The sequence below is a fragment of the Callithrix jacchus genome, chromosome 18 (assembly GCF_049354715.1).
Source record: "Callithrix jacchus isolate 240 chromosome 18, calJac240_pri, whole genome shotgun sequence".
Taxonomy (NCBI): Eukaryota; Metazoa; Chordata; class Mammalia; order Primates; family Cebidae; genus Callithrix; species Callithrix jacchus.
In genome coordinates this window covers 25,977,132-25,993,601 of record NC_133519.1, presented here as the reverse complement: position 1 = coordinate 25,993,601, position 16,470 = coordinate 25,977,132, and the positions used below count along the sequence as shown (strand labels likewise).

Here is a 16,470-nt window from a genome sequence, read left to right as displayed (position 1 = left end):
TCTGGGAAGCCCTGCAGGATCAGGAACAAACCTGCCCTTACCCTTATCAACACCCCAGGCTCCTCAGGCCTTGTGTGGAAAAGGGGTTAGGCCCTTTAGGCCCATCCCCAGAAGCATCAGAGCTGAAAGTCAGACTCTTGAGACTTGCCTTGCCTAATCCATCATCAGGTGGAATAAGCCAGGCACATATTCCTGGCTGCCGGACCAGCAGCACTTCAAAAATAGAGTGCTTCTCCACATCACCTTGAGTGACCCAGCAAGCCCCAGGGCTCCCACAGTGCATCCCTGAACTCAAACCTCTCTCCATCCCGCTGTCCATTTGCCCCCTTGTCATCTCTCCCCTTACCTGCATCTTTAGATAATTCTGGGAACTTTGCTGATATTTTTTTCTTTGTTCAAAGACATTTATTTCTGACTGGGTGTGGTGGCTCATGCCTGTAATCCCAGCACTTTGGGAGGCCGAGGCAGGTGGATCACCTGAGGTCAGGAGTTTGAGACCAGCCTGGCCAACATGGGGAAACCCCATCTCTACTAAAAATACAAGAAAAATAGCCAGCCTGGTGGTGGATGCCTGTAATTTCAGCTACTCAGAAAGCTGAGGCAGGAGAATCGCTTGAACCCGGGAGGCGGAGGTTGCAGTGAGCCGAGATTGCGCCATTGCACTCCAGCCTGGGGGACAAGAGCAAGACTTCATCTAAAAAAAAGTAATTTTCAATGCAAAACCAAAACAAATTGAAAAAAACGTAAAAAAGCACAAAGAGAAACAAAAACACAAAACCATGCATTCTTTTGGCATAGAAAGTTTCCCGTTAACATTTTGGCACATGCATTTCTGGTCATATTAACACACTAATGTTTTTGGACCTCTTGCTGGATCTAGCACCTTGAATGTCTTATATAAAGTAGCTCCAACCCTATGTTGGAAGAACAGTTATTCTCCCCATTTTAGAGATGTGGAAATTGAGGCCCAAAGAAGTTAAGCAACTTGCTGAAGGGCACAAAGCTAGTAAATAGTGGAGCCAGGATTAACCTCCAAGTAGTCAGATTGCAGAGTCTGAGTTCTGAAAATATACTTAGAGACATTCTCTTTTTTTTCTGGGAGTTCTTTTTTAACATCTGCAGTAACGATGCAACCTGTTTAGTAAAGGGTCTCAGAAGTATGATTTTATGAGTATCCAGTACAGCATCAGAAGATTCCCAAATGGTAACACAATAGCCATTTATAGAGGCCATTCACCTGCTTCAAAATTCCCATATCTGGGTACAGACAAAGGAGCAAGGTCAGAGATATTTGAGGGGTTGGTACTTTGTGGACCCAGAGATTCATAGAAACAAAGTCCCACTCTTAGCAATGGTCTGCCCAGCTCTCCTTTCAGGCCACTTCTCTCACACTGTGCTTAGATGCGATCTGGTCCTGGAAGAGATTACAGTTCACACTCCCTGATTTGGTGACTCTGGCCCTTGCCATCTTCCAAGGACCACAGCAGAAATTCACACAGTGTCACCAAAGCAGAGAGCACCAACTCAGGCTGGGAGGGGTCGAGTTTACACCTGTGCAGGTAAAAGCAGATGAGTAGAAGAACAGAGTAGAGGATTAACTCAGCTGTCAGTAAATACCTAAGAATCTCAATGATGCCTCCATACACTTTCTAGATGGCAAATTCAGAGTGACCTTCTCTTTATTAAAGATTAGTTTTCAATCTTTAAAAAAAACCCGAAAATACACTCTAGAATGTACTTAAGCAGAGAAGCCGTCCAGTCCGGTAAAATAAGATTTAATTTACCTTAGACTTTTTAGTTTATCCCAAATCTCACAGAAGCACTGTTATTGCCAAAAATAATTTTTTTAAGTGTATTGGAATTGAAGTCAGGCTGGGAGTCCTAACTCCATTCTCCACTTCAAAGAGCTGTAGGAACTAGAGGGAACAAATGCTCAAGTTCTTTCTCCTTCAGGAGAATTTTCTTCTGGACAGCCTGGTAGCCACTTAGCGCCTGGGCTGCAGCTCTGAGCTGGCCCGGGGGAAGGCCTGTAATCATTTCTGTACCATCAACTGTTCTATCAGTTGGTAATGGTTTTCTGATCATTTAATGTGACAAGCTCTTACACTGTGCCATTCTGGGGTCAGCTATTGCACATGAACCTGTACTTGGGGAAACAGTAACCAGTCATTCTGACAGGAGTGTAGTATTCTGATTTGTGACCCTATGGTGGGACAGAGAGAGGACGGTCACACACCGCTGCTTCAGAAGCATTCCTAGAGTTTTGCCTTTAGTTATGAAGCAAAATGGTGGCTTCATGAGCACATGTAGGGCTCTCCATTATCCCAGTGGGAATTCATTTTTATCCCTCCTCATTTTGTATCTAGTGGCAATTTCCTCTGGCAAATTTTGGACCTTGCTAGCGTTGACGAAAGCAGGTCAAAGAAAACTGCTAAAACATACATCGAGGGCCCGGCGCGGTGGCTCAAGCCTGTAATCCCAGCACTTTGGGAGGCCGAGGCGGGTGGATCACGAGGTCAACAGATCGAGACCATTCTGGTCAACATGGTGAAACCCCGTCTCTACTAAAAATACAAAAAATTAGCTGGGCACGGTGGCGCGTGCCTGTAATCCCAGCTACTCAGGAGGCTGAGGCAGGAGAATTGCCTGAACCCAGGAGGCGGAGGTTGCGGTGAGTCGAGATGGCGCCATTGCACTCCAGCCTGGGCAACAAGAGTGAAACTCCATCTCAAAAAAGAGACATACATCGAGAGTCATCCCCAAATTCCTCCCCTATTATCCAGAAGAGCTAAAGGAGGGGGGGAAAAAAAAACAACAACAGAGAATATCAGAAATGCTTTGAAGAGGAAATATTGGGTCTCAAACAGAATTAATGTTTTGTTTCACCCTTTAAGGAAGCCTTTGGGACATAGAAATCAGATAGTAGCCACAGGTGTCTTCAGTTTAAGAGGATGCACTGTGGTAGAGAAGAATCAAACTATTATTCAAGGGGGGGCAGAATATTTGGTGCAGAATCACTTGAAGGTTTCTTGCATAATAGGAAAGAGACCCTTCTTCTCTTCTACCTGTTGAACAGATAAAACCATTGCACAATAAAGTTCTAATATTAAACTACAAATTCCACCTGTTCTTATTAGGATGTTGGAGTGTGCTCTCACTTTGAGATGACTAGTCATTCTAGAATAGCTGCAGCCTCTCTAATCATGGACCTCCAGAGATTGCTGCTGTCTTCATTACACATTTGTATTTATACAGACATAGGTGCTTAAGAATGAAGGTCCTGGAGCCAGGTGACCTGGGTTCTAATCCTGGAGCTGCAACTTTCTACCTGTATATTATTGGGCAAATTGCATAATTTTCTTGTTCCTCAATTTTCGTATTTGTAAAGTGGGGACAGTCATAGTGCCTACCTAATGGATTAACATGAAAAGTAAAGAAGGTAGTTGATGTAGGCACTTAGGATAGTGCTTAATAAATACTGCCTATTATTATTAGGTTGTTCTCTAAAAATTAGCCTATGCAGGAAGGATAATGAGATAAGAATCATAGGGGCTGTGTTGCTATAATGTCTGCTGAGGGCCTAGCCTTCAACAGCCTGTATTAGAATGGGGAACACTGTTCTCTTGCTTTCCTTTTTAAAGCATGTTAACCCTTACCCTTCAATCCAGCTCTTTGCTGGGAGGGAAACTTAATTGAGGGAATAATTGGATCTTCTCTGGGGCACATTTTTACTGGCCTTGTGGGCTACCAGAGGGAGTAAGATGGTTTCCAGAATATGTTAGCGTTACTGTAGGTCAAGCCCTTGCTTTTAAAGTTAAGGATGGCTCACTGAGTGGGCCTTTCTTAGGCTTGTCCTCCAGTGGCCAGTGACTGCTGGCTTCTTTGTCCCAGGGATGACAGCATAGTCTCAGGATACACCACTAAGAGAACAGAGACAATATGCACTCTGGTTAAGCCCTCCTAGATAACAGGATGGGCTTGGACATCTCACCCAATTTTTGACAATCTTGTAAACTGACCATTGACCAACCTCTCAGCATGTCTTCAAGCACTGTCAAAACAAGATCTGATCAATTAGCCTACTTCTCAGACCTGTCTCTTAATAGGCTCATGGTAAGAGTTAGAAGAACACAGGTCCTGTCTCCCGTTCCATGTGTGACTTCCAGGCTCCCGTCTCTTGCTCTATTCCACAGCCCCCACTGCAATAAATACTTAGAGACCAACCTTTTACAGCAGCCCTACAATGGGCTCCTAGGGTCTAAAGCATGTGAAATGCACTTGTTCAAGGTCAGAGAGGTAGCCAGTCACAGCCAGAAATAGCACTCAGGGCTCCTGACTTGAAGTCTTCTGCTCATTACTCTAGACCATGCCACCTCCTTTTGACTGGTAAGTGCATCTTCATCATAACACGCACCTAATCAGGCACCTAAATTGAGCTGATGCAAATGTAAATATGGTTTCTCGAAACACTCCAGCGGTAATGTTCCATTCTCTCTTTGCTACAAATCAAAGTAATGAGCAGTCTGGGTTTTTTTTTTATTTCTTTTTTGTATTAAGGTTTTAATAGAGAGATAATCATGGGATTGGAAAAAATCCAAGCCACTATGATGAAACATTTAAAACTCGGAAAGAATACATTAACATTAAGAGAGAAAGTTAGAAATCATAGAGAATGATGAGTGGCTGGGAGGAAAGCAATGCTGAATGGAATTCCAAAATATTGACCTTAGTCATTATTACATCTATTTCCAGCTACCTCTTTTTGGAAAGGGAAGGTCTGGGGATACATTAGAAGCCAAATGTTAGAAGTCAAAACAAAACAGAATTAAATGACTATCTTTATTGACTAAAAGGGACATCATAGTGTAATCACATTATGGGATATGTATGCATATTTGCAGAACGAAGCTGAAAACTAAAAAGCCATAGGGGTACCAGGGATAGAATCGGGTGACCAGTAAATGAGGCAGTAAACCAGGAACCAGAGCAACAACGCTAAGAAAGAAAATCTGGAATTCCTCAGGATGAAAAATAAGACTTGGCAATAGCTTGGACGTGAAGGAAGTGCCCACCCAGTTTTTGGTGACCTTGTAAATTTTGCTGACTAACCTCACAGCATGCTCAAAGTGCAGTCTGTGGACCACCAGCATTAGCATTGCCTGAGAGCTTGTTAAAAATGCAGACTCTCAGGCCTCTTCCCAGACCTGTGGAAAGAAAATCTACATTTTAACAGGATCCTCAGATGAACAACATGGCCTCAGAGCTTGAGGAGTACAGCACCAAATGTTTGGAGATGGAGAGGGGAGCAAAAATGACCAGAGTGGAGAAGCACAGAACGTGTGCTAGGAAGACAGCATCCCCCATGATGCGTTTGCAGCAGTGAGACTATTTACAGGAGGCATTGCAAATGGAATAAAATAGGAGTCCAGGGACGAATCTAGGAGTTATTAGTGCCAAGGCACATGAACTCATAAGAGTAGGTACAGCAGCTGGGAGGAAAGTTGAACAGCAGAAAAGGCTGGAGGGCCTAGAAGCAGCCTGTGGGTGCCTCCCAGGAGATGGAGAGGTGAGGAGGCAGACAGCAGCTGTGGAAGCAATCACAGGAGGAGCTCCAGAGCTGATTTATCATCTGGACCACGTCTCTCTGACTAACAAATACTGATTTGGATAAACAGCGAACCCTGGGAGAGGCACCGTCTCCAATTAAGAGATCACAGTCCACATAAATAAACAGCAACTAAAGACAACTTCAGTCTGCCTAGGTAAATCCCAGTGCTTTCTGAGGTGTGCATTACAGCCACTGAGGTAGAGAAAGCCTACGTTATCATGCGGCTGCAGGGCTCGGGAGGAGAAGCTGTAGTTCTCAGGTGGATGGAGAGAAGGAAGGAGGCTAGCTCTTCTGCATAAACCACCAGGCCCAGAGTAAACTGGTTGATCTCTGAACTTCTCACTGAGTTTGTGTTTTGACCATGAGGGAGTTTCTTGACATGGAAGGAGATAAAGGAAGGGTACACAAACTGGTATTGTGATTTAAATTAGAGTGAAATTAGACACAATGTGGCAACAAGGAGCCTGGAGTTCTGGTCACAGGCACTATTTCTCAGTCCACAGGGTTGAGAAGGTAGGAGAGGGACAGAACGAAATGTTTGGAAGTTGCTTTAGTAAAGAGTCCAGCGCTGCCTAAACACACAGCCCCTGTAACGTAAATGCCTTATCTAGATGGCAGACCCAGCACAAGGCGTCTTAGGCCTTCCACCTGAGGAATTTTATCCCAGAAGTATCTGGACGAGGGACCCAGCACGTCCTTATCCTTGGGCAGAATTCTATTTCCGCTTCTGGCATAGAAACATACCACATCAGTGCAACAGACCTATATGGGACCTTCCTATGTGCATACAAAGAACTGAATGAAAAAGCATTCTGCTTTCTTGAAGCAAGGAGAAATATTACATAAACAAACAACCATAATTCAAGAACATAAACAGAGACATACTCATTCACTCAACATCCATTTTTGAGGGCCAACTTGGTGCTTATTATTGCACTAGATTCTGATAAAAGACTATAAACAAGGCGGACAGAGTTCTTGATCTGATGGAACTTACAGATAGGTAAGCAAGTGCTATATTACTCTGCACAGAAGGTCAAGGAAAGCTGGAATAAAAGGTAACACATAGGCAAAAACGTACGAATGACCGGAGACTCTCCAGGTGGAGGCTTGTGGAATGGTGGTGTAGACACAGGAGCAGTGTAACCAAAGGCATGGGAGCGCTAGATGTGGCTTAGGAATCAGTGTCACAGGAGCAGTGTAACCACAGGTATGGAAGCACTAGATGTGGCTTAGCAGTGTAACCAAAGGCATGGGAGTCACTAGCTCTGACTGAGCAGCCAGTCCCATGACAAGAAGTGCATTAACGATTCTTCTCCTTTCCCTGTTCTTCACCACTGGTTTTTTATGCCGTATTTTATCTCTCTGAAATGCCAGAAATGCCAAAAAATACCTCTTAGATGCTGACTTCTTCCAGGGTGCAATTAAAAAAAAACCTCCCATCTGAAGAGGCATGTCATTTTCTAGCATTATGAGTAAATAAAATGAAGTACAAATCACTGCATGTGTAGAGAAAGTAGGACCAAAAGCAACTCCTTACATTTCTACTTTAGAAAAATAGAGTGTGAATTCTCACCTGGTGAGAAGATGGTACTTGATGCTTTAAGGTTCTGTTACTCTACTGGTTCAAATTAAAATTGGCATCATTTATGCTTGAGCCATTGGATTCAGGGTAAGGTTACCACACCATACTTTTGCACACTTGGTTCTCCCTCAAGTACTTATGGACCATCTCCTTGGTGCAACACATTATTCTAGGCGCTAGAGCAGAATACGAAAGACAGACAAAACAGCATGCTGCTGATTTCTGGGAGATTAGCAGTCCAGATTGAGTGACAACATACACGCCAGAAGATGCATTGGGGTGCATCACCTCAAATGCTAGAGAGAAGAGATTTACTACATTCTCAGTGATTGATGGACAGACTTGGTCTATGGATGCTGTGTCAGAACGAATTCTTAGGATGCCAGTCCCAAGCATCCCCAGGACACAATGGTTCTTGCCCCACATTTTCCCTTGTCTTTGGGGGCTATACCCAGGTTAGCCACCCTGGCTTGAGATAAGATTGCAAAGTTGGTCTGTGAAGAGAAAATATGAAAATAAAAAATTTGGAAGGAATGAAGGGAGCATTCAGGATGGCCAAGGGGGGAAGGCAAGACCAGTTTTGTTTTCAGATGAGATTTGGTGAGAGATCTTGAGTTAGGCAGAGAAAAAGAGGATTAATTTTTGCTTCGAGAAATACTTAATTTTATTCATGAATGGATTGCTTTTTAGAGACGTGTGTGTGTGTAGAAAGAAAGAAGTGAGGTAGACTTCGTCTGGAAACTGTCATGACACAGATGCAGGCCGACAGGGACACTGTCTAGTCATGTGGTCTTTTTCTCTCTCTCTAAGAGAATAGCTTTTTCTAGGTCAAGGATTCTCAGTATTTTTTTCTTTATTCAGCTTCTGCCACATTTCTGTCACTCCAGAGCTTCCCACATATCCCACAAGAAAATCATTTCAGTACATGGAGCTTAGAACAGTGAGTGGCACAGGGTGGGGCATTTCTTCATTCAGCCCCTGTTTATCCAGGGTTTGAGGGTGTTGGCCACTCTGCAAGGGCTGGGGACACACCCTGAAGGAGACGGCCCAGGCTGCAGAGAGTTCTGTTTTCAAGTAAGACCCATGTATGGAGAGGATTAGAAGTGGGGGAAATCTGTGGTATAGTAAAAAGTCTGGGTGAGAGGAGCTTGGCTCCTATACCAGTTACCATCTTCCCTTTTAGGAGTAGAAACAGCCGAGTCTGCTCACAAGGAGCTCAAGGTAAGCTGAGCTGCAGAGGACAGCTTGCACCTGAGTCAGAGCTGGTGATGCCAGTCCTACAATCCCACCTTTACCCCAAACTAAAGTCAACTGGGTTTGTCCATCAGATTGGTTTGCCCAATCCTAAGTGAAGCAACTGGAGAAGTCATCCCTGGACTGTGTGGATGGGATAAGCCAGAAAGCTCAGAGCGAGAGCTCCACCAAGTGAGGTGACTGTGCGGAGGGGGACATGATCAGAAGCCTTGCCCATTGCAGGGCTTGAATGTCCAAGAGACGAGAGCCTTTTGTGAACTGGGATCTCAACTCATAGACTCTAACAGTATTACAAAATAGGGATGAAAACAGCAGACTTTGCCAATCTCCCCACTTTTCCCATGGAAAGAAAAGTGTAAGGTGACAAAGGAAATAGATGGTCTGAAAAAAATCAGAAATAATTGGTCAAAAAATTTTTTTCCTTTTTTTTATTTTGAGACGCAGTCTTCCTCTGTTGCCAGGCTGGAATGCAGTGGCACAATCTCGGCTCACTGCAACCTCTGCCTCCCAGATTCAAGCGATTCTCCTGCCTCAGCCTCCTGAATAGCTGGGACTATGGGTGCATGCCACCACGCCTGGCTAAGTTTTGCATTTTTAGTAAGAGACAGGGTTTCACCATGTTGGCCAGGAAGGTCTTGATCTCTTGACCTCGTGATCTGCCTTCCTCAGCCTCCCAAAGTGCTGAGATAACAGGCGTGAGCTACCGTGCCTGGCCCAAAATTTCTATTTAACTTAGGGAAAGAAAGCAAAGAATTCTCTCTATACTACGAGATATTAATGACATTAATGAATACTAGTAGCTAACATATATTAAATGCTCATCATATTCTAAGTACTTTATTAACATTAAAATTATCCTAGTAAGAACTTTACGAGGGTGTGCTATTTGTACACTTAGGTAACAGATGAGGACACTGAGCTTTAGAGGGTGTCACACAACTGGTAAGAGGAAGAGTCAGCACTCAACCAGTAAGATGGGGGACCTGTCCATGAATGATAATTGTTTAATCAAATAAATCAGTGAGCCTGGGCTATGTAATGCTCTGAGAGAAATAGTGTCTCTGGTTGTGGCTGGGGCTTTTTGTCCTTCTTTCTTTAGGCATCCAGGCAGGTCTTTGAAATGCAGAAGACAGGCTTCAGAAGGCTGGAGGATGGCCCATCTCCCTCAAAGACCCTGTAGTCCTCTGTTTCCACAAGAGTTTTCCATCTGTGCTTAGGCTCCAGGGAACCCTGAGTGGGAGGAAGCCACAGATGGATCTTCCTGAAACAGTGCACCCACAGCAAATTCTGTATGTGTTGGTTGTGCACTGCTGGTATGTTTCTACAAGGGTGCGATAAAATCAAATTTCTGTAAATCGAATCCTCTACTTGAGGGACACTTAATGTCATTTCCAAGATGCAGTGTCTTACTTCTTGCCTGGCCATGGGTTATAAAAATTCAGTGTTAAGTAAATCCCTACCGCTTGACTTTAGAATCAGGTAAGTAAACACACATGTCCACTTGGAAATGTCTTATATTTCATGGAGTATTTTCATAAAGCCAGAAGAAGCCTTTGGCACTGCATGCAATCTCTGCTTATTGGTCTACTTTGTACATTTGAATTTTCTTACAGTGATGAGATTGGTATATGCTCTGTTACAGTCCTGCTTGCCTTCACATCCACAGCATACTATGCACTCAGGTGAAGCAGCGAGAGAGACACAGAGGCTGAGGTCCCTGAGTTTATTTTAAGATTTGTAGGCGTAGGTATGGGCAGATTAGGGCTGTTATCACCAGGGTATGTTTTAGGGAAGATGCAGGAATCTGGCAGGGGTCCCAGCAATGTCTTCTCTTCTGTACCTGTTTAATGCTCCACAATTCTGCCACCCTGTCAGGTTCTCCTCTGAGCCCAGAAGTGTGCTTCTTCCCTCCTCCTCTGCAAAGAGCCAGCAAGCTCTAGGTGTGAGAGTGGATCAGAGTGAGTTAGAAGTCTTACTGGCTGGGCAGAAGGCCAGGTGGGAGAAAAATGAGGTAGCCGGAACCAGTGCTCACCAAGTTCTTTATTATGAGCCCGGGTGCCCTAGAGAATTCTCATTTTCCTTGTCTGCCAGGAGAGCCTCTGCCTCACCTGGGGACACACTGGTGACGAAGGAGGGACAGGAAGAAAGTCTCTTAGGGGAGTGAGTTCTCCTGGATCCACAGAGGCATGTAAACACCTAGTGATCCCTTGACATGAGCTACATAGTTGGTTTACTAGTAACAGAGGTAAACTTAAGTGTTGTAAGCCAGCCTCTTACTTGGCTGGTTCTGTATATGTTCTAAATTGTGAGTCTGATAAAGAGGACATTACCCGGCCAGGCGCGGTGGCTCACGCCTATAATTCTAGCACTTTGAGAGGCCGAGGCAGGTGGATCACAAGGTCAAGAGATTAAGACCATCCTGGTCAACATGGTGAAACTCCATCTCTACTAAAAATACAAAAAAAATTAGCTGGGCATGGTGGTGTGCGCCTGTACCCCCAGCTACACGGGCGGCTGAGGCAGGAGAATTGCTTGAACCCAGGAGGCAGAGGTTGCTGTGAGCCGAGATCGTGCCATTGCACTCCAGCCTGGGTAACAAGAGCGAAACTCCGTCTCAAAAAAAAATGGGGGGGCATTACCCTTATTTGATCATTACATGTTGCATACATGGATTGGACTATCACACTGTACCCTATAAATGTACAATTATTATATGTTGATTAAAAATAATTTCAAAACTTAAAATTTACAAAGCATCCTTAAGTTACAGAGAACACTAAAAAAGAGGAGTGGAGAGGAAAAGAGGCTGTGGGAGTCCCTGCATGCTGGCTTGGTTCATTGAGAAACTCAGGCACAAGTGGGACTCCATAACAGAAATGTGAGTGGAGGCTGAGAATACTTTTTTTTTGTCATTTGCAACCACCAGGATAGATGTGTGCATGTTGGTGGATGCATATCACAGTCAGGCTAGAAGATGAAATCTGAGAACTACAGGGTTTATTAGCCTGGGATAAGAGGCCAAAGCTACACAGTGCCTGGGTGTGGAAGGAAGCTTGGCAATGTGGGACGGCAAATCAGAGCTAAGTGATGCCAGAATCTGTGAATTAGATGGAAACTTAACATCACTTATTTTCTACTCAGTGCAGACAGCCACTCTGTAGACACTCACGAAGGTGGTCAGTAAGCCCTAGCTTGAACAGGTCCAGCCATCAGGTGTTCACTGAGGCCAGTTTATATACAACAGCCTAAAACACTATAAAGATCTTTTGGAAACTGAATCATAGTCTTTCTTCCCACAACCTTCCTTTATTGGTCCTGATTCTGCTTTCCTTTATTTCTCTAGAATAAGTCTGTCTCTTCCTCACAACAGTGCTCTAGATATTAGAAAACAGTTACTACTCTCCGAATTCCTAGACTTGTTAGCACTTTGTAACTTCCCTCCAGAGGTTCTTTCCTCCTCCTTCCCCTCCTCTCGAATTCTCTTGCCCAAGCTGTCCTTGTTTGTTTTTCCCCAACTCTCCCCTTTCCATCTTTCTTCATCAAGAAAATACATGAAATTTGTTTTGACATGAGGTTTTCTTCCTAAACTAATTCTGACTCCTAGGGAGCTTGCTTGCTTGCTCACATTTCAAAGTACTCAAGAATTTTGTCATGGATCAATATCAGTTTTTCATTTTAGAGTTTCTCAGGTCAGGCATTTTCCTCTCTCCAGACTTCCCCGCAGAAGTTAATCTCACATTCTGTGCCGTTGTCAAAGACTAGCAACAGTGATGCCAGGTCACAGGCACACCTCAGGACACAGGGTGACTCTTCTGGAATTGAAACCTCAGTTCCTCGAGGAACACTGAAAATGTGCTGCAGTTGTGTCTAGAGAATACGCGTTTCTCGTCCAAGTTCAAAGGATTACATCCACTGTTCTGTGGTTTGATTTTGTATACCTAGAGTTAGTTTGTGTGGTAAAATCAGTGAGTGCGGAACTTATCAGGTCCTAATACACTTGTATCTCCTACACTCTTTGCCATGCTTCCGGTATGAACAGCCACCTGGCTGCTGTAACTCCTGCCTTTTCTCCATTCTCTCTCCATCTGAGTTGTATGCTCCCATCTCAGAACTGTCTTTCAAATCCAGCCTCTTTTCTCTTCCCCTGGCTTCACTGTCTACCACTTGTACTTTCTTGCTTCTCGAATGCAACCTGCCTAAGTCCTCTATTGGTCCTTCTGTACCCAGAAAATAAAACCCAAACCCATTTTCTTAGCATAAAAGTCACTTCCAAATCCATTCATTCACTATTTCAACAAATAGTCAATGAATACTGATCCTCTGCCACTGATTGTGCCCTGCCATTTCTTCCTGTTTTTCTCTTCTTCCAGTCCCAATGAACACCTCCAGATTTGCTGAGACACAGAAGGCCCCCTTGAAGTCCGGTGTCTTTCTATAACCCATTCCCTCTACCTGAAAAGCTCTTTCCATCTTCTCTGCTAACTGAGCCCCTTCTCACCTTTCAAACTCAAATAAATATCATTGCCATATGAAGTCTTCTTTGACTCCTACAAGAGTTAGTTATTCCTACCCTATGATTCCCCATCAGTTTGTTTGTTTTTTTGCCACACAGACTTATTTTTGTGCTCTTGTTTATTTATCTTTGCTCTTCACGTGGCTCTGAGCTCTTTCAGGCAAAGAACATGTTGTATTTCACCTTTATATCTCCTGACCCCAGCAGCATGTCTGCCACACATATGGGCATAATAAGAGGATGAAACCATTCAGTAGATGTAGGATGTTCTGGGACCAAATTAGATGAAGGAGTAAACACGTGGTTGAGACTCAAGGCTGTAGAATCAGACTGACTGGGTTAAATTACAGTTTGGCTCCTTTTAGTTGTGTTCCTTTGTGTAAATTATTTTGCGTCTCTGAGCCTCATTTTTTTTTCATTAGTAATGTTGGTGGAATAATAGTACTTTGTAGGATTATTTGGTGATAACTAAAAAAAGATTTGGCTTATTAAGCTGAATGCTTTTTCTTTCTGTGAGGGATTGCCCATTAGTAAATATGGAAAAACGAGTGGGGAAGCTAGAGAAGAGTACAGGGAAAAAATAAAGAGAGATTAATTGAGAAAGAAGAAAGAATAGGTAGTCTTACTCTATCAGACTTGCTTTATGCATGGAACTCTGTACATTAATTGGATTTATCACTTACAGTCTGCATACTGCTCTCCTTAACTGTAGCTTGAGTTAATCTAGCCACTGATTTTATAGTTATACATAGTTCAAAATAAATCATTAACAGCGACAGGTATTCTCCCTGTAGAGCATGACACACACCAAGATCCCACAGCATAAAAGACAAGGCCTCGAGGCCAACACCACCTCCCACCTAAACCCAGAAAGCAAAAAGAAGGGAGACCCCATTCAGGATTGTTGCTGAGCTGAGGAGAAATGGGAGCATGGCTGCTTGACCACAGGGACAGTTAAAAAAAAACAGTAACTGAACCCTTATCCAGATAGGCAATACAATTAAGAGATCAAGAGCTAAGATTGTTTCATCAGGCTGCAATATTGGATAGATACAATCAAGACAGTATTAATCAAAGTAGGTTACCTGCTGAAACACACAGTCCCCCAATCTGTGTGACGTAATGAAAGTTTCAGCTTTTGCTCACATCACACTCCAATGCAATTTATGGAAGATGTAAAAGGAGATTGCTTCAGGAAATCATTCAGGACCAAGACTCCTTCTACCTCATCACTCTGCCATCCCTTAGGGCTTCAGAGTACTGGGTCCTGGTAGACAAGGGAAGAGAAGGAGCATGAAGGATTTCATGAGAGGTTTGATGGACTAGACCTGGACTCATATTCCAATGTGGAATTCAGTCACATGGCTGTGTTTAAATGCAGAGGAAGCTGTGTGGGGGTGGGGTGGGAAATTGACCATCTGTGAGCCCAGGAGGAAAATGGAAACATCTTTGGAAACAGCTTCCCAGCCTCTGCCACAAGGGGTGGAGTGCAAAAAGCGGGTGAAATGTAAAGCCCTAAATTGAAGTTAAAAATGTCAGCTTCACAAATTTAAGAGACCTGACTTGGCTGTGATACTTGTGAAAAAAAAAAAAATTCTGGGGCTGGAAAGAAATATGGGATACTGGCTGATTGATATATTACTGTTAGCAAAGAATATTTTTGTCTTTAAAAGATGAATACAATATTCAAGTGCATTAATAAAGAAAATATATATCGCAGCAACAGCAGAGACCGCTTTTACCTCTTACTTCTCTGTGTCCTTGTGTGTGTCCTAAATGATCTGAGCCTCCACAAGCTTAGCTATAAAATAGGACTAAAGCTTGTGGTGTCTGTCATTTAACTGTTGTTACAATGATGCATATGGGAAAACAGCAAAATTCAGTAGCTTAAAAATGATGTGTTCCTTAGTCCCAGCTACTTGGGAGGCTGAGGCAGGAGAATCACTGAAACCTTGGAGGCGGATGCTGCAGTGAGCCAAGATCATGCCACTACCCTCCAGCTTGGGTGACAGAGTAAGGCTCCATCTCAATAAAATAAAATAAAATAAAAAAATAATTATTCTTCTCATGCATGTGCAGGTTGGCTGGACTGGCTTTGCTTCATGCTGCAGGCCTGCAAGCAGGTAATTAGGTATTTCTTCTAATGGTGTTTATTCTGGGGCCCAGGCTAAAAGATCAGCACCTGCAGTACCTGGAGGAAGCAATTCTCATAGAAAGGGCAGAAATGCAAGATGGAGAGTAGAAATATTCAGTATCTATTGAGGTCTTGGCCCCAAATCAGCACGCAATCACTTTTGCCCTCATTCCTTTGTCTGAAGCAAAGTCACATAGCTAAGCCCAGTATCAATGAGGGAGGGAAATAAGCTCCCTCCTCACAAGTGAGTGATATCGCAAAGTAACATGTCCAATGGCATTCTAATACTGGTGAGAATGCTGATTCAGTCAACCACACTGACATTTGTAAGATTATAGTGACAATTTAAAAATATATAAAGCATCTACTATAAACAGAGGGTCTCACTAATAACTGAAACTATGATAATGGTCATAATGATGGTGATAATGATATATTCAGATCTTGTATCCTAATATACTCTCAGTGGCTCAGAATAGATCTATACCGGATTGTGTTCAATTTTGGTTGCCATCTTTAAAAAGAAATAACATTGACAGAGTAGATTGCAAGCAGAAAAGGTTGCACATGCAGGCCTAGGAATCTGGAAACTGTGTTGAAGGACCTAAAACTATTTAGTCCAAAGAAGGATGGCCCATATAAAAAGTAACTGCAGCAAAGTACCAGAGGGGCTGTTTCTTTGCAAAAGGAATAAACTTGTGGAATAATGGAAGGAATTACCAGACTGTGGAAATTCTCTTGGGGTCAAGTAGATAAAGCAAGTTCATGAAGACATTTGATGAGAGAAGCATCGCAGGGGCCATCAGCTTGCTGAGCAAAGACAAGCACAATGGGAGGCCATAGTGGTGAACAGAGCCATGCTGTCCACAGTCGAGCAGATGAGATGCCGGGGAGCAGTTTGGGATGTCAGGGAAGATCTAACAGTTTGTGCCTGGGAAGACACATGTCTCAGCTCCTTTCCTTCTGGTCGCATAGATTGACTGGGCCCTCATTCCGATGTGTCTGTTGTCGTTCAGGTTGATTCTATAAACACACCACTCTCAGCGCCCTCCCTATGTCCCCACGCGCCACCAGGGCAGTGTGAGACTAGCCAAACCGTGATCTCCTCCTCCTCCTTTAAGCTTGACTCTCCCCTCCCCCATTTCTCCCAATCAGCCTTAATTAAACTGTTTGAAAGCTGCAGCTTGATTTTAATTAGAGCAAAATTGGGAAGATTAGAATGAAATTGGCCAATCATTGTTTACGGGCCGTTGTTTGAGAACACAGCAGGCTGCTAAATTACCTCCATGCCAGGCTTCTTGAATTCTCCCAGACAGTGGAAAGACAGAGAGCACCAGGACATCAGGGGAGGAATGGCCTCATTTTTGCTCTTGTGT

At 43.6% G+C, this 16,470-nt stretch overlaps 1 protein-coding gene across 6 annotated transcripts in view; it reads left to right on the top strand.

Annotated features, from left to right (window-relative positions):
• The window catches only part of BRINP2 (BMP/retinoic acid inducible neural specific 2), a 118,172-nt gene that overhangs the window by 66,818 nt on the left and 34,884 nt on the right, over nucleotides 1–16,470 (top strand). The gene's annotated exons all lie outside the window — the stretch shown is intronic.